Below are 27,412 nucleotides of genomic sequence, written 5' to 3'. Positions count from 1 at the left end.
TTCTATTCTCTTGCATCGATCAATGTGTCTATTATTTCACCAATACTATACTATCTTAAATGAAACAGTTTTAAAATAAATCTAGAAATCACATATAGTGAATGTTTCAGATTGATTCTTCTTTTTCAAAATTGTTACAGATACTCTATTTCATTTGCCTTTCCATCATAGGAAATTTTAGAATCAGCTAATCAACTTCTACCAAAAGAATCCTGTTGGATTTGATTGGTGTTACATTGAATCTATAGTTCAAATTGGAAAGATTTGATATCCTAATAATATTGAAGCTTCATATTCAAGACGACTGTATGACTCTCTATTTAGCTCTTCTTTGATTTTATTCATCAGTGTTTCTTAGTTTACAGCACACAGATTCCACATGTTTTTGAGATTTATACCTATTATAATATTTGTACTTTTGAAAATAGTACTGATCTTTAATTTTAATTTCCAACCATTTGTTGTTAATATATAAAATACAATTGAATTTTATATATTTACCTTGTATCCTAAAACCCTGCTGCACCTACTTTTTAGTTCTAGTAATCTTTTCATAAATTCTTTGGGATTTTCCTCATAGGAAAATTCATATGGAACCACAAAAGATTCCAAATATGAAAGCAATCGAGGAAGAACAATGCTCAAGGTATCACATCTTATGATTTCAAATTATATTACAAAGCTATAGTAATCAAAACAGTGTAGTGGCTAATATTACACTTGAAAAAAATCACAGTTTTAGCTTTCTGCCCTCATCTCCTTAATAGCATAAAATGACTATCTTGATACTTGACACCTTCAAACCATCATGTCAGCAATTATTTTTCCTCTCAAGATTCCTGATACTGAAATGTATGGCCTCTGATTACAACTATCATTTTGACCAAAGCTAAATCAGGAATATGTTGGTCTTATAATTTTATTTATAAATTAATATCCAAGAAATAGAAATTTTTAACAAGTACAAACTACCAATTTCTCCCATAAAATTTTTAAAAAATTAATATCCAGCATTATGAAGGATCCCAAAAGACAGTTATTCTGCCTCAGAAGGTGGAAATTTAAACTAACATAAGTTTTCTGAAGGATAATTTGGAAATGCAATTTAAAATTTTTCAGAAAGTACAAATCCTTTGATCCAGCAATTCTTCTTCTAGGAATTTGTGCAAAGGAAATAATGAGAAACATGGTCAAAATTTTATGCATAAAAATGTTCATCTTTATAATGAAAAATAAGGAAATAAGGAAATTTTTACATAGTTAAAAATGTGGAATAGTCGAAGGTTAAGTAAAATACAACCTGTGGTGCAATATTATGCAGCAGAATAAATATCATAGTTTCAATTAACTTTCAATGGCCTGAGAAAAGTTTATGATATGTTTTGACAAAAACACAACATATAAAAATACACATTGTGTGTTCCCCACTTACTGAGATAAGACAGAGACCTATAGAACTAAACACACTACCAGTGATAAGTCATTTATGGGTAGTAGAATTGTGGGCAGTTTTTAATGAAGCGTGTGTGTGTGTGTGTGTGTCTATACATGCATATGGATGTATTTTTTAACTTTTGTGCAGTGAATGTGTTTTAGTTTCACAGTGATGATGAAAGTGATATACAGAAGTGTTTTAAATTTCACCTCTGTTTAAAGCCAGCTTTTTTTTTATTTTACTGCACAGCCATAAATGTCTCCTTCATGAATACATCATTTTGCTTTCTCCAAAAGCTGCAAAAAGCAACTTAGATAATGAGAATTTATTTGTAGTAATAATAATGTATCAGTTCCACTTAGGCAACCAGCTCACAGAACTTTTCCCTATGGCAAAACAAAAATGTCATACACAGAGGCGTTACAATGTTTATGCTAACTCTGGCATTTTACACACTTGAACTCATTATTATTCTCATTAATTTTGTGATTGTTAATAGCACTGCTATTTATATGATGACTTAACCTTTGCAGATTTCAATCAAAGATTTCAAAACTTAATGGAGAATGTGTGTAGAATATAAGAGGATGTATCTCTGAGCAATTTTCCCCAGCGGGAAGCATATTTTGATCCTCAATATACTTAAAAGACTGGGATACTTAGCTAGAGAGGTAAGGAAACAATTATTTTATCAGTAAAGGTATAGAAATTACAGGTGACTAATTGGCTTTCTATATGTAATGTCAAAATATGTATCAAATGAAAACAACCGACAAGGGTGTTTTCTAGATGCTCCCTTTTATGTAGGTGATCGTAAAATAAGTGTGTTAATCAATCCTCTTTATGTTAATCAATGAGTCGTGTCCTACTCTTTGCAACCCCATGGACTGTAGCCCACTAGGCTCTTCTGTCCATTGAATTCTCCAGGCAAGAGTACTGGCTGCTGCTGCTGCTAAGTCACTTCAGTCGTGTACGACTCTGTGCAACCCCATAGACGGCAGCCCACCAGGCTCCCCCATCCCTGGGATTCTCCAGGCAAGAACACTGGAGTGGGTTGCCATTTCCTTCTTCAATGCATGAAAGTGAAAAGTGAAAGTGAAGTCGCTCAGTACTGGAGTGGGTAACCATTCCCTTCTCCAGGCAATCTTCCCAACCCAGGGATCGAATCCAAATCTCCTGCATTGCAGGTAGATTTTTTACCAACTGAGCTACTAGGGAAGCCCAATCTTAAAGCAAGGAGTAAAAACTTTTTTTAAACAAAGATTCTTGGTTTATAGCAAAAGCTGTTCTAGGCTTAAATCTGATCAAGATAAACTGTAAATTTCCAAGGAAAAAAAATACTAAAGATTCTACTGTTCACTTTTGCCAACTGATGGTTCAAGCCATCTTGCGCAGTCATTTTATCCTTGGTCACAGAATTGTCCTTTAGTCTGTGTCAGCTGCATTTCTGTATAGTTGTGTATTGTTTTACAAGCATTGTTAAAGTCATTATATATAATAAGCATAAAAGCAGTAAAACTATTATATCTTCCATGTTTTTCTATACTTTACAACAATTTATAAGGTAGATAACAGCCTGTTGTTTAAAAGAATCATCTGATGGCAAAAATCTGCAAGTCTGACAAAATATTCTGTTGCTGTGGCTGTGGTGAAAAAAGACCTGGTAACTGAAATGCTTAACAGCTCTACCACACCTATGAGATTACAAAACTGCCGCCTCTCAGCTCCATATCTATCCTTTGGTACTCTGCTTATTGATCCTGGGGCCAGGACTCCCTAACCACATTTCTGCTTGGTCAGAAGGTTCTAAGTTAGGATATGACCACAGGGGCACCAGCGGGAGCCTGAGAGGCTACAGGAGGATGGAGGGATTTGTTTCTTCTTGCCTGTTTCCTGGGGGGCGTCCAGTTTCCTGGGGGGCATCCTGTTTCCTGGGGGGCGTCCTGTCTGTTACCTGGGGGACGTCCTGTTTCCTGGCAGGGGGGTGTCCTGTCTGTTTCCTGGGGGTCATCCTGTCTGTTTCCTGGGGGAGGTGTCCTGTTTCCTGGGGGGAGGGCATCCTGTCTGTTTCCTTTTCCTGGGGGGGCGGGGGGTGGCATCCTGTCTGTTTGCTGGGAGATGTTCTGTCTGTTTGCAGTTCCCAGGAATCGGCCCTGCAGGGCTTTCACTCTGCAGTGGCAGTATATTCACAGAAGGTGAAAGTGAAATTGTTAGTCACTCAGTTGTGTCCATGGACTGCAGTTCTTCAGGCTCCTCTGTCCATGGAATTCTGCAGGCAAGAGTACTGGAGTGGGTAGCCATTCCCTTCTTCAGGGGATCTTCCTGACCCAGGGATTGAACCCGGGTCTCCCGCATTGCGGACAGATGCTTTACCCTCTGAGCCACCAGGGAAGTCACCAGAGAAACCTTCACAGAGCAGCAAATTCAGTTTTGCCTGAACTTGCAAACCTCGGTCTCCCCACAGAGACATCAAATCAACTGGCCCTCTCCTCCTTCAAGTCTGGGTCCTGGGCCCACAAGCCTTCCTGTTTCAAACTCAGAACCACCCACCAGTCCAACAGTATCATCTTAGAGGTCTGAGGTGCAGCTCCAAAGGACTTCTCCTCTAAGTGACCTCAGCTGAGGGCTGGGAGCAGCTGCCTACAGTTGCTGCTTTTTTATCTTTTTACCTTCAACTATTAATAACATTATAGTGCTTCCCTGGTGGCTTAGCAGTAAAGCATCCACCGGCAATGCAGGAGAAGCAGGTTCAATTCCTGGGTAAGGAAGATCCCCTGGAGAAGGAAATGGCAAATCATTCCAGTATTCTTGCCTGGGAAATCCCATGGACAGAGGAGCCTGGAGGGTCACAGTCCATGGGGTCGCAAAAAGAGTCAGATATGACTGAGCAACTCAACAAGAATAAATAACATTATACCGAGTGAGGCTTCTCTGGTGGCTCAGTTGATCAAGAGACTGCCTGCAATGTGGGAGACCCAGGCTCGACCCCTGGGTTGGAAAGATCCCTGGAGAAGGAAATGGCAACCCACTTCAGTATGCTTGCATGGAGAATCCCACGGACAGAGGAGCCTGGTGGGCTACAGTCCATGGGGTCACAAAGAGTTGGACATGACTGAGTGACTAACACACACCTATTGAACAAGTCTTTGCTAAGTCACTTCAGTCATGTCCAACTCTTTGAAACTTCATGGGCTGTAGCCTACCAGGCTTCTCTGTCCATGGGATTCTCCAGGCAAGAATACTGGAGTGGGTAGCCTTTTCCTTCTCCAGGGGATCTTCCCAATCCAGGGATCGAACCCAGGTCTCCTGCATCACAGGTGGATTGTTTACCAGTTGAGCCACCAGGGAAGCCCAAGAATACTGGAGTGGGTAGTCTATCCCTTCTGCAGAGGATCTTCCCATCTCAGGAATTGAACCAGGATCTCCAGCATTGCAGGCGGATTCTTCACCAGCTGAACTATCAGGGAAGCCCATCTATTGCAGGGGACAAACATATTAATGACATCATAGAGATGCAATCAGCAAAATACAGGTGGTAGAACACAATTATTACTTCAACAAATCAAAAAATATAATGTAAACCTGTGAATTAACAGAGACAAGAGAATGAACCTGATTTAAACAAACAAATTGTTTTAAAATTTTTATAAGACAGGAACATTTGAACATAGATGAAATATTTTATGATATTCTGAAATTATTTTTAACTTTGTTATGTGATGATACTGTGGCTACATTTTTAAAACAAAATATATAATACATGAAATTGTATAAAGTCAGGTATTTGCTTCAAAACTATCAGGTGTGAGGAAGAATTAAGTGAGGATACAGAAGAAACAATATCGTCTAAAGACTTGAGTGTGGGTCATGGCTATGTCAACTGAAAAAAAAAATGACGTAAAAGCAGTGAGTTTCAGTTTTATTTGGGGAACCTTCCTGAGGACAAAAACCCAGCAGACAGCCTTTCAACCCTGGGGAACTGCTCTGAAGAAGTGGGGGAGGAGCTAGTTTATGTATGAATTTTTTGCAGGAAAATGCATGTAGCCAAGCATCCATCTTGGTAAAAGATTACTGATAATCACACACAAAAAAACACAGATCTCTCAAGTTAATGACTTTAGTGTTTTTCTATGAATGGAAAGATGCAAGAATAAGAATCTGGGGTAGTTAAAATTCTTCCTTAGACCTGCATCTTAACCATCTGGATGCACAATATCCAAAATACAGAAAGCTTCCCCCTATTTTTCTCCACCTAGAATTCTCCTGTGTGCTCTTGGTAGGAGACTGCAGGGAGTTTCTATTTAACCCTTTGCTGTCAAGGTGACACTCTTCGTTCAAGGAGTTCTCTTTGCTTACAGGTACGTGGCAGTTCATTATAAAGTTATATATGCTTTTTTATATGTTTAAAATAACTAAAAAACTCAAGCCTACACATTTACTGGGCTTCCCTGTGGTAAAGAATTCACCTGACAAGGCAGGAGACATGGGTTCAATCCCTGGGTCAGGAAGATCCCCTGGAGAAGAAAATGGCAACCCACTCCAGTATTCTTGCCTGGGAAATCCCAAAGACAGAGGAGCCTGGTGAGCTACAGTCTATGGAGTCACAATGGTCTGACGCGACTTAGCGACTAAACAGCAACATACATTTACCACTATGTACAGTTTGCATACCTCTAAAATATTTCAGAGATCAGGAAGAAGGAGAATTGTGATGGTTTTCCATTAATTATTATTAATGGAGCAATATATCTTATGTTCACAAAATAGTTCTTGGAAATTCAAATAATACAGATACTATAAAACAAAGCAAATTCCAGTCAATCATTTTAAACTAAAATATATTACAAATGAAGTGATATGATTTCATAAATGTGCTTCCAAGTTATCAGGGATGGGAGCTTCCAAGTTATCAGGGATGGGAGTCAGATACAGAAGTAATCAGATTAGCTATGGGTTGAAAATTGCTGAAGCTGCTGCTGCTGCTGCTAAGTCGCTTCAGTCGTGTCCGACTCTGTGTGACCCCATAGATGGCAGCCCACCAGGCTCCGCCATCCCTGGGATTCTCCAGGCAAGAATACTGGAGTAGGTTGCCATTTCCTTCTCCAGTGCATGAAAGGGAAAAGTGAAAGTGAAGTCGCTCATTCGTGTCTGACTCTTAGCGACCCCATGGACTGTAGCCTACCAGGCTCCTCCGTCCATGGGATTTTCCAGGCAAGAGTACTGGAGTGGGGTGCCATTGCCTTCTCCGGCTGAAGCTGAGGGATATCTATATCTGTGCTCACAATTCTAGTCTCTCTACTTTTGTAAATGGCTGAGACCTTTCATTACTTTAAACTTTTTAAATAAAACTTAAAAAGTGGCTGAATTAAAAAGTGCTAAATTTCCAGCTCTGCAAAATTTGGTGCAACTTCAGGACAAGTTTAATGAACTGAATTCTTTTCCTCAATGTAAAAACAAAGTTACACAACTAGCTTTGTGCCTGGTGACTTCAAGCAAACACCATAACATTCTTCGCCCTCCCAAAAAACACAGATACCCGTGAGGGTTTGGGATTACATCGTACTTCCAAGCTAATAAGAGACTGTTACTATTTTATGAATATTGGCAGGGGGCAGGGGACTCCTGGGTCATAGAAAAACTTGATTACTCAAGGCACAGCAAGCAGCACAAGTATCAAGTCCTTGCCTCGGGTCCCATGGGAGTGAGTGACATAGAGGAACCCAGAAGGATGTAATATATACAGTAGGTTTGTGCTGCAGAGGAGCAGCAATAAACTTTGGAATTCACAAGCTCAGTGCTCCTCCTCTGCAGTGCAAACCCATTGTATATATTACATCCTTTGGGCTCTTCCACGTCGTTCCCTCCCATGGGACCACTCCAGTACTCTTGCCTCAAGAATCCCATGAACAGAGGAGCCTGGCAGGCTACAGTCCTTAGGGTCGTAAAGAGGTGGATACAACTAAAGAGACTGCACGCACACACGCATAGTGATAGCGAAGTCTGTACTTTGAACTCACATGCACCCATGATCCAGACTCAATAATCATAAATTCTTAGACAATACTGTTTCATCTATAGTCTCACTCAATTCTTCTCCTCACCTAGCAATTTTGAGGCAAACGCCTGACTTTATGTAATTCTAACAATCTCTGATCTCTGTAAATACCACCATAAAGAATGGCATGTGTAAACAGCAGTCAGGACCTTGTGTTCTTGGCATACCCAGCAAAAATGTGCAGGGGCCATGGAAGATTGCCTTCCCCATCAATCCACCTATTGTTCCTCCATGTCTTGACTTCTGGCAAAAATCACAGAAGTATGCCACACTGTTGACCACTCTCATTAATCTAACCAATAGCAGCTAGAATTAAATCAGTTCAAATGTTCTCATACAGCATTTAATCAAGGCTTCTATCAATAGGACTCCAAAGGCAAGATAAAATTAACCTGCAGTATTGACTTAAATATGCCTTCTGGGACCCAGGCAACTGTCCTCAGGGAGACCAGGAGATTTTTTTTCAGTCAGGATATAGTATAGTGTAAGGCTAGTATTCACTACAAGCCATGAGAGTTTACACTAACCTACAGATCTTTGGGGTCATTGCCAACAATTATAGAAGGCAATAGGTAAGCTAAAAAAAAAAAATCAAATCTCAATGGAGAAATATCCTATGACCAATTTCCAGCCATATGCAAACATATAACCTAAATGGCCACAGATAATTCCAATCAAGTTTTTCATTAAACTTCATTTGGTGGTTTAGTTGCTAAGTCGTGTCCAACTCTTACAACCCTATGGACTGTAGCCCGTCAGGCTCTTCATCCATGGGGTTCTCCAGGCAAGAATGCTGGAGTGGGTTATCATTTCCTTCTCCATAAACTTGATTTGGATCAGCTTTAACGTTGGTTACATCACATGGGCAATGTTATAAGTGGCTATAGACTCCTTTTCCATACACGGCGTAACCAAAGACCTCTCAAGGATCAGAAAAGCACGTGAATTTGTTTATAACAGTCAGAATGAAACAAGGTTGTACCTGCTTAAAAGGGGGGGGTCCATGTGGAGAGCTACACGATGACACCAAGAGCATCTGTCATCAGGCAGAAGAATTCAGGACCAGCCACATCCACAGAATGTCAGCTGCAGTTGTTATCTGACTCCAATGGTAGTGGTGGATCTACAGGACAGAGAGATTATTAATTGTCCCCACCCTCACACATTTTGGGCCTAAAGTGTTCCCACCAGAGATGCCAGGGTTGTTTAATCTACACGTACTCCAAGTGGCAGGCCAGATAGTAGACTAGTCGGCTAAAACGTTGGCAAAATCCCAAGAACCAGTAAAAAAAAAAAAAATTCTTTCATCAAAAGGAGTATTGGCCATAGTTATGAGAATGGCCTTGAGTTCTGCTCACTGAGTGGACAACCACACCAGTTTTTAAGATGGCATATATTGAGCAGCAATTGAACATCGGAAGCAGCCCAGTGGGCACTAACAGGATGCAACTTAGCCAAACCATCAGTGAACCAGGCATTAAGATGAACCTCTGTGAACAAAGGGCCCCAATAAACTGATGGATTTATTTCAGGTGGTATAATGGAGAATAAAGTGTCTCCTAAGCAATGAGAGAGTTAACTTAGGCAGGTTGATAAGGAGTCCAAGCCTAAGGCCCTTTAAGGAGGAGGCAAACATTCTTTTTCGCAATCTTTTGCCTTAGACAAGTAGGCCTTGTAAGCAGAAATATTTCTTGTTCAAGGACATGCCTTTTTTTTTTTCTTTTTGGGCTTTGGATAAATGTTATGGGAGAAGGCCTGGGTAAAACCTCCACAGCCTTGAGCTCTGGGTTAACCTGTTCCTTCTAGCTAATCTCATGCTGATGTCATCCCAGGATGTATGTTACAGGAGAAGGCCTGGGTGCAATTCTCACAACCTTAAGGTATTTTTTATCTATTCTCAGCCACTAGTTGAGAAGTACATAAGGCCCTGCTTAAACTAGTGAGGCAGGTACTTTCCAGCCCCCTTCTGATGTTTACGTCAGAAGCTTTTTCTGTCACTTTCACTTTAAATAAAATCTACACAAAGCTTGAGTGACTGAGACTGTCTTTGGTCCCGGAGTTAAATCTTCTCCGTCAGAGACCATGAATTCAGCAGCACCGTTCAATGTAAGCTATCAGCAATAGCTGCCATTTTTTCAAATAAACTAAGGTGCTGCTGGGGCCAGGCCACTGTGTCCTTGAACATACAATCTCCACTTAACAAGTAAGTAGACTGGACTTTTTGCTTGTTGTTGTTAAGTCGCTAAGTCATATCCAACTCTTCTGTGACCCCCACAGACGGTAGCCCACCAGGCTCCTCTGTTCATGGGATTTCCTAGGCAAGAATACTGGAGTGGATAGTCATTTCCTCCTCCAAGGAATCTTCCTGACCCAGGAATCAAACCCACATCTCCTGCAATGCAGACAGATTCTGTACTGCCGAGCTACCAGGGAACCCCGACTTTTTCCTTATTGGTTGTCAAGTCTGAGCTAGCTCACCCAGGAATGTGGACATCAGGTTGCAGAGGCCTAAGCCCTTTACATAAGGATCAAGCATTCATCTTCAACCAGCACTTAGCAACACATCAACTGCTACTTCCCCTTTTAAAAGGGGTGTACTTAGCGCCTGCATCAGGCAGGTGGCGATATTGTACTAGGAAACTGCCTTTCCAAGCTGCCACCATTTAAGTCCTTAAAGCTGTAATTTCCATTTCCTCTCAGATTTTATATTCTTTTGCAGGACTGCTGGGAAGAGAACAGAGATTGCCTCTCTACCTACTACAGTCCCTGATTGCAAGAATCCCTTCTGGACCTCACACGCATTTACAATACAAGTAGGTACAACATAAATATCAAGTATATGTTTAGCCATGAAATTAAAAGACGCCTGCTGCTTGGAAGAAAAGCTATGACAAACCTAGACAGCATATTAGAAAGCAGAAGTATCACTTTGCTGACCAATATCTGTCTAGTCAAAGCTATGATTGTTCTAGCAGTCATGTGTGGATGTGAGAGTTGAACCATAAAGAAGGCTGAGCACCGAATAATTGATGCTTTCGAACTGTGGTGTTGGAGAAGACTCTTCAGAATCCCTTGGACTGCAAGGAGATCAAACCAGTCAATCCTAAAAGAAATCAGTCCTGAATATTCATTGGAAGGACTGATGCTGAAGCTGAAGCTCCAATACTTTGGCCACCTGATGTGAAGAGCTGACTCACTGGAACAGACTCTGATGCTTGAAGAGATTGAAGGCAGGAGAAGAAGGGGACGATAGAAGGTGAGATGGTTGGATGGCATTACCGACTCAATGGACATGAATTTGAGCAAACTCTGAGAGAGAGTGAAGGACCAAGAAGCCTGGGGTGCTGCAGTCCACGGGGTCACAAAGAATCAGACACAACTGAGCAACTGAACAACAACAACAAATGAAATACTTATTACAGATCATTATCCAGAAAAAAATATTAAATAAGTCAGTAGCAGCAGACTCAGAACAGTAATATGACTGTGATATGACTAAAGTTCCCTCCTGGAACATTTAAGTTCCTCTTCTTGTCTGCAAAGAACTAGTAACTTATAACCTCAGAGTAACCAATGATTTCATTTAAATAATTATATACTTTTAAAATTTGTTTATTCGCTGTGCTGGGTCTTCATTGCTGCATGAGGGTTTTCTCTAATTTTGGTGAGCAGAAGTTACTCTCTAGTGATAATGCATGGGTATCTCATTACGGTGGCTTCTCTTTTGCAGAGCATGGATGCTAGAGCATGGACTTCAGTAGCTGAGGCACCTGGGCCCAGCTGTCCTGCAGCATGTGGGATCTTCCCAGACCAGAGATCAAACCCATATCCCCTGGACTGGTAGGCAGATCCTCAACCACTGGATCACCAGCAGTCCTAAACAAGTATATTTGGTTGCACAGAGTGTCAAGCACAAGCTCCAGAATAAGACCAGCCTTTCATCAAATCCTAACATCACCATTTATAAGTTATGTGACCTGAATCATACAGTCACTCTGAATCCCAGTTTCCTCTGCTGCAAAATGATAACAATGCCTCCAGCTCAAAGAGCTGTTGTGGAGTCAATGGGACATTTAATCACATTTGGCTTTTATTATTAACTTCGTTGAGGGGAACAGTGCTTAATTGAAAAGCAGATGGCCAGGGAATCCTGGTTCCCTGGCAAAGCAGCTCAAGAATTCAGGCACTTAGATGGTAAGAAAGAGAGCACAAAAATTAAGACTTTGACAGATGTGGAAGGGCATGGCAATGGTATTTGTGGGGGGCCAAGATGAGCCCAAGAACTGCCTTTTCTTGTTATTAACGTAGCATTTTTTTTAAAACAGGAACAGAAAACATTTATTTCAAACTTTCTCTGGTGTGAGGAAGACACACACTCAGTTATGACTTAGGCATTCTTGAGTCATTGTGCCCAGCTCTTTGCAACTCCATGGAATTCTCCAGGCAAGAATACTGGAGTTAGTGGCCATTCCCTTCTCAAGGGGATCTTCCTGACCCAGGTATCAACTCGGGATCTCCTGCTTCACACGCAGATTCTTTACCGTCTGAGCAACCAGGGAAGCCCAGGAATTTAGGAGGGACCACCTTATACTTCATTCATTGCCATACAGATATCTCCCCCTCTGCTATGCTAGAGAACACGGAAGAATATGCAGGCCAACGTAGAGCACAGAGCAGAGGGCAGTAAGCAGATTGCACTGAGTATATCTATATGCCAGGCTTCCTGTTAGGGGTGATGAGCAAACTGACGTGGCCCCACCTTCATGGAGGATGTGTCTCCAGGTAGCAGTTCCCTGGGGCCGATCTGTGAACCTGCTGGAGCACGATCTCCTGCAGTATGCAGAGTGCTCAGACTTGGAGCTCAGATCCCACTCCTCACCTAATTCTACGAGGTGGGGATCCAGGAGGCTGTATTTTTAATGTTTCCTCTGGTGATTCTAACACACAGTCTGGGAAATGCCATTGGTGTTACTCAAAGGGTGGTCAGACCCTCACACTCAGTCTCCCTAAGAGTGCAGTACAGGAACATGTGTTTCAGTACACCTCGAGGTTTGAGAGCTGCCATGCCAAACTGCCTTTCTCTCTCTTTGGCATTCCTGCACAGCATTCAGGATCTCAGTTCCCAGTGAGGACTCAGACCCTTGCCCCCTGTGGTGGAAACACAGTCTTAACCACTGGACCACTAGGGAAATCCGTAGACTGCATTTCTCTTACACTACTTCCTTTCTATTAGATAATATGTGTGAAAATGCATTATGAACTACAAAGCAAGATGCAAAGGTGGTGTCTAGTGTTTAGGAGGGTCCAGTTTACACATGTAACTAAAGTCACTGTGAAGTACAACGAGGCATTCCTCAGAGCTTAACAGGTCTCCAACCAAAGCCTCAGGATTCTCTGTATAGTAGCAGAAGCTTCTGTCAGGTAAGGCTGTGACCTCACTAAAGGTCCCTTTATAGTAGCAGAAGCTTCTGTCAGGTAAGGCTGTTACCTCACTAAAGGCCCTTCTGCCACTGGCCCCTGGAGTAGATCCACAGTACCTGGGCAGTTACCACACCTGGATGGCTTCCTCTCTGAAGGCCCTTCAAGTCTACACACTCCTCTGGGCCACTGGCAGAATCTTCTGTATCATGACAGAAATATACATATCAGGTGAACTTTGTATGAGTATAGTGATGTGGTTCGAACCCCGGTAAATATTTAGCTTTCTCAATACACGATAAAATATCCAGGATGTGGGATTCAGGATGAAGAAGAAACTGGATGGGTGGGAGGGGACCGACAGATGGCAAGAGAAGACGAACTGCCACTTTAGATGTGAAGTATGGGAAGGGCCTTGGGACTACTCAAGTGCTGCTGCTACTGCTGCTAAGTCGTTTCAGTCGTGTCCGACTCTGTGCAGTCCCATAGACGGCAGCCCACCAGGCTCCACTGTCCACAGGATTCTCTAAGCAAGAATACTGGAGTGGGTTGCCACTTCCTTCAATACTCAAGTGCTATTGCTGCTGCTGCTGCTGTTAAGTCGCTTCAGTCGTGTCCGACTCTGTGCGACCCCATAGATGGCAGCCCACCAGGCTCTGCTGTCCCTGGGATTCTCCAGGCAAGAACACTGGAGTGGGTTGCCATTTCCTTCTCCAATGCATGAAAGTGAAAAGTGAAAGTGAAGTCGCTCAGTCGTGTCTGACTCTTTGCAACCCCACGGACTGCAGCTTACCAGGCTCTTCCATCCATGGGATTTTCCAGGCAAGAGTACTGGAGTGGGGTGCCATTGCCTTCTCTGACTCAAGTGCTAATGCTCCACAAATAGCTGCTGTCATAGAGTGTGGAGATCTGAAGAGGGTTAAGGTCAATGATGGAGACGGAGCAGACTTTAGCTGGAAGTCTGCATAGAGAGAAAATAGATAATGAAGACTTCATCAGTGTATGGAGTTACATGTAAAGTGAGAAGAGAAAGGGTTTATTGAAAGAGCCTAAGAAAGACGGACCAAATTAAGAAGAGGTGAATCATGAGAGTAGAAGCCTCTAAAGCCAAAAGGAGGTTAAAATTTCAAGGAAAGACCTGTTACCAGTATCAAATACCACAGAGCAGTCAGTAAGGGCAAGAACAGAAGAGAGGTCACTGGGTTTTGCAATCCACACATCCCTGGTGACAGGCCCAAGAGCAGAAGAGTAGGGTGATGTGAGAACTATTTCCTTCACAGTTTTGGCCAGAGCATTTACTAATACATTTCAATTCCTTTTATAGTTCTAATTTAATTATTTCCTGTCGAGGATTACCAGTTCTACTATTACATGTATGTTATCATTGAACATTAAGAAATTTTGCCTTGTGAAGGGCTGCCTTGGTTAAGAATCAAAATTTAGCTGGATGTCTTTTCTCCCTACCCCTCAGCCTTCCCCATATACTCTCTAAGGGTATCCCTTAGTCCACTCAAGGGAAGTTTGTTCAATGAATGTGAATGGAAACAGTTTAGAAAGTGGGTAGGAAGAAAGTCTTCTGTCATATAGTAAAAATATAATGCTTGTTATGTGTGTGTTCAGTTACTCAGTTATGTTCAACTGTTTGTGACCCCATTAACTATAGCCCACCAGGCTGCTTTGTCCATGGGGATTCTCCAGCCAAGAATACCCGAATGGATTGCCATTTCCTCCTCCAGGGGATATTCCTGACCCAGGCATTCAACCCATGTCTCCATCTTCATTGGCAGGTGGATTCTTTTACCACTGAGCCACCTGGGAAGCAGTGTTTACTATACAGTAAATATGTCCTTCTTCAAACTTGGATATAGTGGTAGTAGTGTTAGTTGCTCAGTCGTGTCCGACTCTTTGCAACTCCATGGACTGTAGCCCACCAGGCTCCTCTGTCCATGGAATTCTCCAGGCAATAATACTGGAGTGGGTTGTCATTTCCTCCTTCTCCGGGGGATCTTCCCGACCCAGGGTTATGAACCCATTTTTCTTATGTCTCCTGCATTGGCAGGAGGGTTCTTTACCGCTAGCCTCACCTCGAAACTGAAAATGCTATGTTACACAGGTTGGCTCCTATGGGGATAGTTACTACTTATTCATTCTATAAGCCGTATATCCATATACTCAAGATAGAAAACTACAATAACTCTTCATATAAGTTGGGCAAAAACCTCACCTTTTCCCTAGAAAGATCTAATTAGTCAAATTTGCCTGAGCAGCCGCGACTCCAACCAACCTATAGAAAGTAGGTGCAGTGACCAAGGCCTTCTGAGTCAACTCAGTCATTTCTCTGACTTCTGACAGGTGAACAGCCTTCATTAGGAAGTGATGTCAGACATTAAAAAAAAAAAAATTAAACACTGAAACTTTGCACTCCATACCCATGGAAACTTTGAAGTCCTGGCAGTCACTCGGCTCGCTTTGCCAAGCCTAAGGTGGGGGCGGGGGTGGGGCAAAGGGGAGAGAGGGGAGGCGACCACGTACCGGGATGTCGGACAGGGAAGCGTCCACAGTGATGGTCAAATCATTTTTAAAAGCTGCATTTCTAACCCGCCCCTTCAGCTCCCTCCCAGCGAGCTGGGCAGTCACACTCCATGCCCAAGAATGAGAGTGTCCCTGGCCTGGGCCCGCATGGGAGGATCCGGTCCGGAGGCGGCTTCCTGCCACTGACCCCCAGCCCCCGCCGTCCCGGGCGAGGTCTCCAGGCCCGCAGGCCCCGCCCCGCCCGAAGGCCCCGCCCCGGCTCCGCCCCTCGGCTGGTGGCCCCGCGGCGACAGGGGGCGGAGCGGCGCCTGCGGCTGGACTCCATCGGCTTCTGAGAGCGCCGCCCAGCCTGGTTCCCCACGCCAGCCAGAGTCCGCCGTGCACTCTGCGGTGAGTACGACGCGGCCCAACCCGGGTCCCCGGGCCCGAGCGCCGACCGCTCTGCCCCGGCGGGGGAATGCGGGTCGGCAGAACCCCGGGCCGCCTCCCCGAACCTGGCTGCGGCGCGCCGGACCGCCCAGGGCAGATCTGGGGGAGCGGGAAGGCAGCTGGGAGAATCGGGACTAGTTCCTGGGGACTGACCCCTCCGCCCTGTTCCCAGCTCGTGCCGCGCCGAGGACGGGGGCGGGACTGGAAATGGCTCTCCTCGGCCTCCTTCTCCCGGGCTGTGCCGGCCGCCGGGAGAGTCCGCGCCGAAGTTGTGCGGGCCTCACCCGGGAGTCGGCGAGGCTGTGGGGGCCGCCGGGAGAATCCACGCTGCGACTTGTCCCGGCAGACTGAACCGGGGAGTCCTACCCCCAAGGAGGGTGTGCGGGCCTCGCCGGGGAGTCCTCGTCCAGCTGGGGGTGGCGAGGTAGGGACATTTCCCACTGGGGTTCCGACAGATCCGGGAGTCCACACTAGGTGGTAAGGGGGAAATGGAGTGAGGTCCGGGAAGAGACCCTCGGTGGAAGGGGTGGGGACAGAGTCCATCCTAAAGATTCACAGACCCAGGGAGGAGTGAGTGAGTGTGTGTGTGTGTGTGTGTTGCCGGGATGGGGGCCGAGAGTCGGAAATAGCCTCTCAGCAGAGGGGACAGAGTCCATCCTAAAGATTCACAGACCCAGGGAGGAGTGAGAGAGAGAGAGAATGTGAGAGTGAGTGAGTGAGTGAGTGAGTGAGTGAGTGAGTGAGTGAGTGAGTGTGTGTGTGTGTGTGTGTGTGTGTGTGTCCATCCTAAAGATTCACAGACCCAGGGAGGAGTGAGAGAGAGAGTGTGTGAGTGTGTGTGTGTGTGTGTGTATTGTGGGGATAGGGGCAGAGAGTTGGAAATAGACTCTCAGCAGTTCTCAAACTCCCCTATACACTCTTAAAAATTAGTATATTAAGGAGCTTTTGTGTGGGTTATGTGTCTCAATATTTATCGTATATTAAGTAAAACAGAGTTTTTCAATATATTTAGTATCTCACTTGAAAATAGTGGTAAAGAGTCCACCTGCCAGTGCAGGAGACATAAGAGATGTGGGTTCCATCCCTGGGTTGGGAATATCCCCTGGATATGAAAATGGCAACCCACTCCAGTATTCTTGCCTGGAGAATCCCATGGACTTAGGAGCCTGATGGCTACAGTCCATGGGGGTAGCAATGAGTCTGATATGACTGAGCACACAGGCATGCATGCATTATATGTTGATATGTGTTTATGAAAGTAACCATACCTTTCAAAATAGAATGTTACTGAGAAGAGTGTCATTGTATTATATTATTACAAATCTCTTTCATACCAGTTTTAATAAGTAGCAGCTAGGGGTCTTGTATCTTGCTTCTGCATTGTCTGTTGCAGTATTACATGTCATATCGCCTCTGGAAAACTCCACTGTGTACTCCTGAAAGTGTGCGAGTAAAAGCGTCAAATAGCATCTTGGTATTATTATGAAAGTGGTTTTGACTTTGTGAATCCCTAGAGTCCCCTGCACCACACTTTGAGAACCGCTGGAGTAGGAAATGCTTCAGGGGCTTAAGTCATTGATCCTGCTTCTTGTTTGTGATCCTTCCTCTGAATGGGACCACGCATCACCCCAAGGAAGGATGGTTAACCTCTGGTAGTTGCAACCAAGCTGACCTCACTCTGGAAACCCAAGTACTGTGTCCCCACGTAAGAGATAATGAGCCCTGCATGCCTCCTGAAAACTGGCAAGGCTCTCAGATGCCTTGGGTTATTTCTGTGCCTGCAGAGGTGGCCTGTGTATACCTTCAGATTGTAGCGGGGATGTGGCACTCAGGACCCATGCGTTCAGAGACATGCCCATGGGGAGCCGGTGCCAAGTGTGGAGGAGTTTGTTCAAGAGCTTCCAAGTGGGTCAGAAGTGATTTCGAAGAGAATAGGGAGGCATGTTGTTGCCTCCCTTCCCTCCATGATCACTTCTGTGTGTGGTTGTACAACCTTGCATTTGTTGGAATATGATTTCCCAGTCTTGGTGCTCTTTCCCTTTCCACTTTCTGGGGTGGGGGGTGTTTGTCCCGGTGAGTGGCCCTTCCTCAGCCTCTGCCAGAGCCCAGTGTCCTGCAGGCTGCTGTGTGGTAGATGGGGTCTCCTCATTGGATTTCTTCCTTGGCTTCTTGCTCTGTCAGCACAAGTTCCAGATAGAAATTAGGTACATATATAGCCTTATAAGAGCACCCTTGTGGCTCAGCAGTAAAGAATCTGCCTGCCAATATAGGAGATGGGGGTTCAATCCCTGGGTCGGGAAGACCCCCTGGAGAAGGAAATGGCAACCCATACCAGTATTCTTGCCTGGAAAATCCCACGGACAGAGGAGCCCAGCAGGGTACAGTCCATGGGGTTGCAAAGAATCGGACATGACTTAGCAACTGGACACACATATACACACCATGGCCTTATAAATGTTTGGAAGACAGACATCCCAAACTATTAACAGACAGTTCTGAGCAATGGAGTCAGAAAAAAAGGCAGGAATCTTTTCCTTGTTACTCTTTGTGATACCATATGACTGCCTGTTTAGCAACATTCATGTATTGCCTTTACAATCTGAAAACAAAAACTGAAATCCCAACAACATACACTTTTTCAAGGAAGATAAGGTTGTTTCTCTGATAAGAATGTTACCACTACTTCCTCTCTCCCAAGAAAACAAATTATTTTGTTACATCACCTCTCTGAACTAGTACCTGTGATACTAGTATAGTACTAGTATACTAGTACTTAATATATTAAGTCAAAATGTAAAAGAGAGCCCTCTGAGATCAAAACATTCTCGAACAGTATAGGTTGATGTAAGGTTAGAAGCCAGCAGATTAGACTCTTCTTCAGTGAATCATCATACCCCCCTTAAACTGCTATTGTAAAATGCCATTTCATGAAATGTCATAAAGTACAGTTTTAAAATTGAAAAATGTGATACCCAAGACTTTTCTCTGTGATCCTACAGTTATGAGAAGAGAAAGCATGTTCATGTATGTTCTGATGTACCCATGCACCAGCTGGGGCAAAGGATATGCCCACATGCCGAGTAGCTTTCTCTTGGTGGTGGGGTACAGTAGATTTTTATTTATCTTCACTTTGCTTATTAATAGTTGCTGCTGCTGCTGCTGCTAAGTTGCTTCAGTCGTGTCCGACTCTATGCGACCCCATAGACAGCAATTGCCTTCTCCTAATAGTTGCTGCTGCTGCTACTGCTGCTAGCAACCACTAAACAAGTATTAAACTTGATATGACCAGGAATAACCCCTACAGTTACTTGTATACAGAGGACAACATAATTGCCTTCGTTTTTCTTAGACAGACCATGCAACCTGGCCAGCAGCAGACCCTTACTACTCTCTTCCTCCCCATGGGAAGTGGAGAAAGAAGTGTGTGGAAAGCGACTCAGGGGGGAAACAAAACAGCCCTCAGTCACATTGTGCGGTGTCTACTTCCCCCTGTGAGGTCAGCTCCAATCTCAGACCTGCCCTCTCCTTCCAAGTGACCCAGAGGTTAGAAAGTTCTTATTGGATTTGCACCATCCCCTGAGAAGCCATCAGCTGACCATCTCCCCAGACTCACTGGCCTTCATTTATTTTTTTTAGCCATTTTTAATGGAAAACTTCAGACATACAAACAAATGGAGAATATAAATCCCCAGCTTCAACAGTTATGAACATTAGCACTTGGCCAATCTTATTTCACCTAGACTTTTCCTCGAACTCACTCTTTTTTCCCCTCTTCTAAGAGTTAGCATCTTTATGTTCAACTGTATAAACTAATGAAAAAAGTATTCTTTGTTGTGTCTTTTTAGTATCAAGCATGTACTGACTGCTGTAGCAAAATCTTAAAGTCTTGTGCCCTGCTGTCAACATGACTGAACCCCTGGAGTGGACTTCACACCCTTGCTCTGTGGTCCCACTTCTCTGCCTCTGCATTGCTTTCCTCTTGGCCTTTCTTCTTCCTGTCTCCCTGTTCTGCTCTGTTAAGGCTTTCTCAACTCCCCTAGGGAAGAAGGCAATGGCAACCCACTCCAGTACTCTCGCCTGGAAAATCCCATGGACGGAGGAGCCTGGTAGGCTGCAGTTCATGGGGTCGCGAAGAGTCGGACACGACTGAGCGGCTTCACTTTCACTTTTCACTTTCATGCATTGGAGAAGGAAACGGCAACCCACTCCAGTGTTCTTGCCTGGAGAGTCCCAGGGACGGGGGAGCCTGGTGGACTGCCGTCTATGGGGTTGCACAGAGTCGGACATGACTGAAGTGACTTAGCAGCAGCAGCAGCAGCAACTCCCCTAGTCATAGCTGCCTCTTTCCTCTGGCCTCTCTTATGACCCTTTGCAAACTGCAAGCTTATTTCAGTCTCCTTAGTCAGATCATAATCTTTGTAATATTCAAGTAAAGCAAAGTTTTCCTTAACTCCCTTTCTCCTGTGCTGCTTGTGCTTAGTTGCTTAGTTGCTTGGTCGTGTCCGACTATTTGTGACCCCATGGACTCGAGCCTGCCTCCTTTGTCTATGGGGATTCTCCAGGCAAGAACACTGGAGTGGGTAGCCTATCCCTTCTCCAGGGGATCTTCTCAACCCAGAAATCGAACCGGGGTCTCCTGCATTGCAGGCGGATTCTTTACCAACTGAGCTACCAGGGAAGCAATACTTTGTGCAAAGAAGATGCTCAAGAAATAGACGCTAAATTAATTTAACTCAAGTTCACTGGAGAACATTTTTGATTACAAGAGAAATGCAACATGTTCGAGGGAAATTTTTCCCATATTGTCTAGGACCACAAACATTTTATCTCATCTGCATAATTTTTAAAGAACTGCAACAAAAAGAATCTCCAATTTGAGGCAACATAAAAAAGGCAACTTTTTTTGAGGAAAATATCTTTCTGGTCTGTTGTCATTTTTTCACACGTAACTGGAAGCCCTCTCTGATTCTGGAGTGCTTTTTTTCCTCAATAGGAAAGAGTGACCCTCTTTTAGAACATCTATTTTAGAATATCTATCGTGTTATAAGATGTAGGCTTAAATCTTCAGTAAAAGAAATAGACTACAGGTAGGGTCCACACGCCCCATGAAGTAAGTTGGTATCAATGTCATGAATACTGGTAGTTCATGGGTGTAGAGTCATTTCCAGTATTCATCATCTTTTCATCTAGTGCCTCCTTTAATAATCACAGTGGCCCTTGTAAGCTGGGCAGAACAGTGCAGTCAGGTAATGTTACCTTAAATCTGCAAAAAGTAAACTGAGGTTTAGACAGCTAGAGTGAATCTTGTCTATGATAGAAAGTGGCAGAGTCTGATTTTAAGAGTAGATGGGAAACCTAAGGGCTTTGGGATTGAATATTGGAAACGTGCAAAGACAAACTCTCTAAACATGACATGTATTGGGGAGCCAGAGTAGGTTCTTGAAGTCAGGATGTTCAATTGCTAAGTCATGTCTGACTCTTTTTGACCCCATGAACTGCAGCATGCCTGGCTTCCCTGTCCTTCGCTGTCTCCTGGAGCTTGCTGAAACTCATGTCCATTGAGTCAGTGATGCCATCCAGCTGTCTCATCCTCTCTCACCCCTTCTCTAGGGTTGGCTATGGGGAACATGCAAAGCTAGAAAACTCTCTAAACATGACCTGGGTTTGGGAGCCAGACCAAATTCTCGAAGTCAGGGTGTATATCCTGATGCATAAAACTACCAAAGTGATAGCACACTCTCTGAACCAATCACTTTCCAAATTCCCCAGGTTCGGCTTTAGTCTTTGTCGTAGAAGTTAGTCTACTTTCTGATGAATCAGCAAGGCTGCTCTGTATGAGTGCTAGTGGGGTTCTCTCTCAGTCTGTTTTTGTGACTTAAGAACTTTGGGGAAACCCATCTTTGAACTGTGTGAATTGCCTGGGCTCTTGCTCAAAGTGACACGGATGGAGCATTTCATTATTCTTCAACCTCATCATCCTTTCATGATCATGACTGTAAACTTACAAAGCAAAGTACACATCATGGCTTAGCTCATGAAGGAGGCATGTTGTTCTAAGAAAGAGTTCTCCTACAGACTTGACCAGGTTTGAACTTTTGGTTGTAAAGAGAAGTGAATGAATCATCGTGGACAGTTGGTTACGTGTGAGAGCTACACATACTCAGGACAGTTCTGTAATAGTGGTGGGATCAGGACCAGCACTTGCTATGTTATGCTGGGACTTCCCCAGCAGTCCAGTGGTTAGGACTCTGAGTTTCCACTGCAAGGAGCACAGATCCTATCCCTGGTCAGGGAATTAAGATCTCACAAGCCTTGTGGCACAGCCAAAACAATAAGAATTGTCATGTTTCATAAAACCTTATCTGCTCAGATAAGGAATCAGTTACATATTAAGGCTGGTGATGCCCGATGATGGATTTTTGACATCAACCCATACTTCAGACGTCATCTATTATACAAATTTATACTGAAATCAAGGGTATTTTAGGGGCAATTAGAGGTCAGCTATCTAGTCCTCACTACTCTATTGGCTTCCCTTGTAGCTCAGATGGTAAGGAATCTGCCTGCAATGCAAGAGACCATGGTTTGATACCTAAGTCAAGAAGATCTCCTGGAGAAGGGAATGGCAACCCACTCCAGTATTCTTGCCTGGAAATTCCATGGACAGAGGAGCCTGGTGGGCTACAGTCCATGGGGTCACAAAGAGTCTGACACGACTACCTCAAATTATCTGAATTATCTAGTCCTCACATATGTACTTTAGAGTTGGAAGATTGTTTTAAAGTGAGATTTAACTTTTTTAATCTATTTGGTTAATGTAGGTTTTTGGATGAGGAGTAACTATAAGATTCTCTGCTGGTTTGGAAATGCGTAGGGCAAGGGACTTGGCCACTGGTGGCTCAGTGGTAAAGAGCCTGCTTCCCTGGGTCGGGAAGATCCTCTGGAGAAGGGAGGGGCAACCCACTCCAGTATTCTTGCCTGGAAAATCCCATGGACAGAGGCACCTGGTGGGCTATAGACTATGGGTTTGCAAAGAGTCAGACACAACTGAGCAACTAAAAACAAAATACAAACTGGCCACTTGCCAGCCATGGGGTGTTTATCAATACTTATTGTCTGTGATCCTCAGTCTTCTCATCTGTACAGTTGGGTGGTGATCCCTATGTTACAGTTGTTGAGGGACCATATTAGACTCTGTGGATAAAGTGTTGGGCACTGCACAGGGGCTCAGCTCATGTCAGCTGGCTGCAGTGTTATAGAGTGATGTAGCACTCACAGCAGAGTGCTTATCCACACTTCTCTTAGCCCAGACCTCCTGAGCTCCAGGCCCATATATCCTGCTGCCTGCTGTTCCTCTTCAAAGCAAATTCACCATCTGAAACCAGCACCCAGGTGTTTAGCATGGTCATTGACTCTGCCAGTTTGCCCAGATGGGGAACACGGAGCCTTCCTAGATCTCTCTCTCTTCCTCCCCCACCCTCAGCCTGTTCTCCTTTCTTAGCTGTCGCCGGGATCTGTTGCCCTGCCTCCCACTACTGACTTGATGACTGCAACAGCACCATAACCTGCATCCCTGACGCCAGTCTAGCATCCTTCCCCGCATTAGCTCCTACCTCAACCAGTGTGCGTGCATGCTAAGTCGCTTCAGTCGTGTCCTATTCTGTGTAGCCTATGGACTGTAGACCACCGGGCTCCTCTGTCCATGGGATTCTCCAACCAAGAATACTGGAGTGGGTTGCCATACCCTCCTCCAGGGGATCTTCCCTACCCAGGGATCCAACCCGCATCTCTTTATGTCTCCTACATTGGAAGGTGGGTTCTTTATCATGAGCGCCACCTGGGAAGCCACCTCTACCAGAGTGATGTATAATATCCAATCAGGTCTTGAAGATTTCAGCTAAGAACCTTTTACCATGCCTCCCTTCAAGTCTTTCTGCACCTTTCTGCGAGGTCCCTCGTGATATGGGCCCCACCCCTCCCCTCTCCTCTGAGCCCCGCCATCATGAGCCTTTCCTTCAGACACGTGGAACTGCTCTGTGACATCCACAGGGTCTCAGTTCCATACCTTCACATGTGCTGTCTTCTCTGCTCAGAATATTTTTTTCCCTGACTCCCTCTCAGTGTAGTTCTCGAAGGCTCATGCATGGTGTCACCTGTCCCCAGAGGCCTTCCTGACCCCTTCCCATACTGGATCGGGTGCTCTCCTTAGATGCTTCTTTTGTCTGCTTATTTTTGGCAGCATTGTGAGGCATGTGGGATCTTAGTTCCCTGACCAGGGATTGAACCCGTGCCCACTATAGTGGAAGTGTGGAGCCCTAACTGCTGGACTGCCAAGGAATCCCCCGTAGAATTCCCTTTATCGGCCTGCATCCACCACTGCTGCAGGTTGGACTGCTTGATAGCGTCATAACCTCCTGACCAGTCTGTGTGTAACTGAAGATGACGGGGAGGTGGGGTTGGGGGGGGAGCTCTCATGTCTTTATCCATCAATGTCAAATCAGTGTCTCTCAGGGTCAAATGTAGAACTGAATCTGCCATAGTCCTTTTTCTTAGACAAGCCAGCGGCCCAGAAACCAGATGCATCATCGTCTAATGCTGCTTTAATACTTGTCCCATCTTTGACCCAGTGAAGTGGCCATTGCATGTGGTTGTTACGTGGCTCTTTGGGCCACTGAGATGGGATTAGAGCATTATCGCTCAAGAGCTGGGCTTAAGGGCAGATGCACTTGACTTTGAGTTCCCTTTCAGCATGCCTGCGATCTGGCAGCTGCTTTCCTGCTCCTAACAGCCTGACTATGGGGAGAGAAAACAGTAGCATCAGGTCCTCTCTGCAGCTGCCTTTCTTCCGGAAAACCAAGAAACGTGGGTTTATAGCTCGAACTTCTGAGAACTTAACCAGCATGAATCATCACTGTTGGATCCCAGCAGGCTGAAGTGGGTGGGGGCAGATCACCTCAGAACCTTGGTGAATTCATGGAGAGAAATGCTGCCCAGAGTGACCTCTGGCAGCCTGACGCTCAGCCCTTTTGTGGTGACACTCTTTCTAATTTCCAAAAGTTGAGTTAGAGAAGTTCATTACCAAGGAACTACTAAATGAGGTAGGAGCTCGAGGGACTCACGTTGCTTCCCTTGCCCCTGGGACTCATACATCAGGGCGTGGCTGGGGTCTCTGCAGGTGTCGTTTTGGAAACCCTACTGGTGATGGTGGGTTGCTGCAGGGTAGGGAACCACAGTTTAAGAAGGGCAGCCTTAAAGAGGACTGGCCTCAAAGAGAAGAGGATGAGGTCCAGAGCAGCGGGCTAGTTAGGATACCTAGTTCTGATGGGTCCTGCCCTTGCTGCTGCTGTTTCTTCCTTTTTTAAAAGTTATTTATTTATTTATTTGGCTGAACCGGGTATTAGTTGCAACCTGTGATCTAGTCCCCTGACCAGGGATCAAACCAGGGCCCCCTGCGTTGGGAACACAGAGTCAGCCATTGGACCACCAAGGAAGACCCTCTCTGTCCTGCTTCTTCCTTTGTTCTCTAGACAAATGTTTCATGACCCCACAGTGACTTGCCTTTCTCAGTGCATCTCCAGAATAATAAATGTGAAGTTCACCAAGACTTTCTTGTGAAACTATCCATATTGGCTCATAGTGATACCAGAAAATAAAAATAACTATTTCTGTTCTTTGGGGTTTGTGCTACTGTAGTTAATTTAAAAGGAGCTTAAAAGATGTGTCAGGCAAGCTTTGTAAATTGCATGTGATATTGTGCCGTCTTGGGCACTGAGCCTCAAAGAGGTGAGGGGTGCTTGATCAGACAGTGCCGTGGTCACGGGGCTCTGGTCCTCCCAGATTCTGACCACTGCCTTTGGCTGTGGCTGTGCACATCTGCTGAGTGAGTCATGATCACTTCTATGATCTATCCTGAAAATTTCCAATGTTACTTAATGAAGTTTGGAGGAACAGAAAGGTTAGATTTCAGGAAGTAGCTACTTCTTAAATGACAATCAAATGTTTTCATATTATGAGTTAATATCTTACCAAACCTAAATTCTGGTGTTGGAAATGTACAGTTTAAACCATGTGTAAAGTTAGGAGAGCACTTTGTGGTTGCTCCTTAGTCCGTGTTCCTGCAGTGACTGACTCTACTACACCCCACCTCAGTCTTTTCCTTTTCTGCCCTTGCTCACCCCATTCTGCCTTCCCTCAGACCCACCTCAGGGCCTTTGCATGTGATCTGACCCCTCCTCCAGATTCCCCTTACTTCCTTCACAGTTTTTCTCAAGTGGCTCCATGTCTGTGAGCCTTTCTTTGATCTCCTGATAATGCTTCGCAGAATATGCCCTACTGCCTTGTCCTGCTTTATCCACGGAACTGGTCGCAGTCTGACATTCTGTTCCTGTATTTATTTGTTTAGTCTCCCTCTACTGAAATGGAAGCACCATGAGGGAGCTTTGTCAATTTTGTTCCTGAGTGCCTAAAACATATTACATGGTTAATGTAAAGATACATTGAACAAATAAATGAATGAATTATAGAATTTTTTCACCCAGAAGGGACTTTTTAGATCATCAAGTAACCCTATGTTACAGACTGGGAAAGTGAGGCCCAGAAAGGCTCTGTGGCTTATTTCGAATGAAACTAAATCATTCAAAAACTATTACAGCTCTTTTAAAAACTCTAGGAATATATGTGGAGCACTCTGGCTAGTGGTCCAGGATGAGACAAAAGAGTTAGTTAAAACTGTAATAAGTTAAGTTGTGATAAGTTAACTTGTAATAAGTTAAAATTGTAACCCAGAGTGACAAGTTATTGTGTGACTGCAAAGCTTTCTGAAGGCAGAGTCTCGTTAATTTTTGTGGTGTAAAGTGTACCTTGCATTAATTAGTGCCCAAGAAAAATGTGCTGATGGATTTGCTAATATTGTTATAAAGCCATTCTTTCTCCAAGTCCCTCCTTCTGCACTGAGACAGGAGGGAAGAGGACAGGGTACAACCTTTGAAAGAATAACATATCCTGAGGATATGACAGAAACTGGTTAGAATCCACTAGGTCCAAGATAGCAGAAGATTCAATTTCCCATACACCTTGAGCCTCATTGTGCACTCACTGTAACACATTAATGCTCAGTCATGTCTGACTCTTTGTGATCACATGGACTGTAGCCCACCAGGCTAAGAACACTGGAGTGGGTTGCCATTACCTTCGCCAGGAGTCTTCCCGACCCAGGAATTGAATGCGGATCTCCTGCGTTGCAGGCAGATTCTTTACCATCTGAGCCACTGGGGAAGCCCTGTAATACATTAGCATATGCTGAATGACTCACAAGTGCCATGACAGTTATAGGGCCAACCATAAAAAGTCAAAAAGTGGGAGTTGCCCTAACTCCTGGAAATCCCCACCCCCTCACCAAGATAGTTAGAATATTCCTTCTCCTCAGTATCCAGTGAAATTCCCCAGCCCATGGAAACTAACCACCCCTACACGTAGGGTCTGCTCTAACTTTCCTAGAAGACCCCAAGCCCTAGGGCCACCTCTCACCTTCTGTCCATAGACAG

At 44.5% G+C, this 27,412-nt stretch overlaps 1 protein-coding gene across 1 annotated transcript in view; it reads left to right on the top strand.

The window, feature by feature from the left end:
• The first annotated feature begins 15,732 nt into the window (after positions 1-15,732).
• Positions 15,733-27,412, top strand: part of ACO1 (aconitase 1) — a 66,174-nt gene continuing 54,494 nt past the window's right edge. The window contains exon 1 of the mRNA XM_081497505.1: positions 15,733-15,830. The gene's annotated coding sequence lies outside the window, so the exon portion shown is untranslated. The remainder of the gene's footprint in view (positions 15,831-27,412) is intronic.

The sequence above is a fragment of the Giraffa tippelskirchi genome, chromosome 1 (genome assembly GCF_054371585.1).
Source record: "Giraffa tippelskirchi isolate mGirTip1 chromosome 1, T2T-mGirTip1v1.2.pri, whole genome shotgun sequence".
Taxonomy (NCBI): Eukaryota; Metazoa; Chordata; class Mammalia; order Artiodactyla; family Giraffidae; genus Giraffa; species Giraffa tippelskirchi.
The sequence above is the reverse complement of the archived record's forward strand: the minus strand, read 5'-3'. Positions and strand labels throughout refer to the sequence as shown.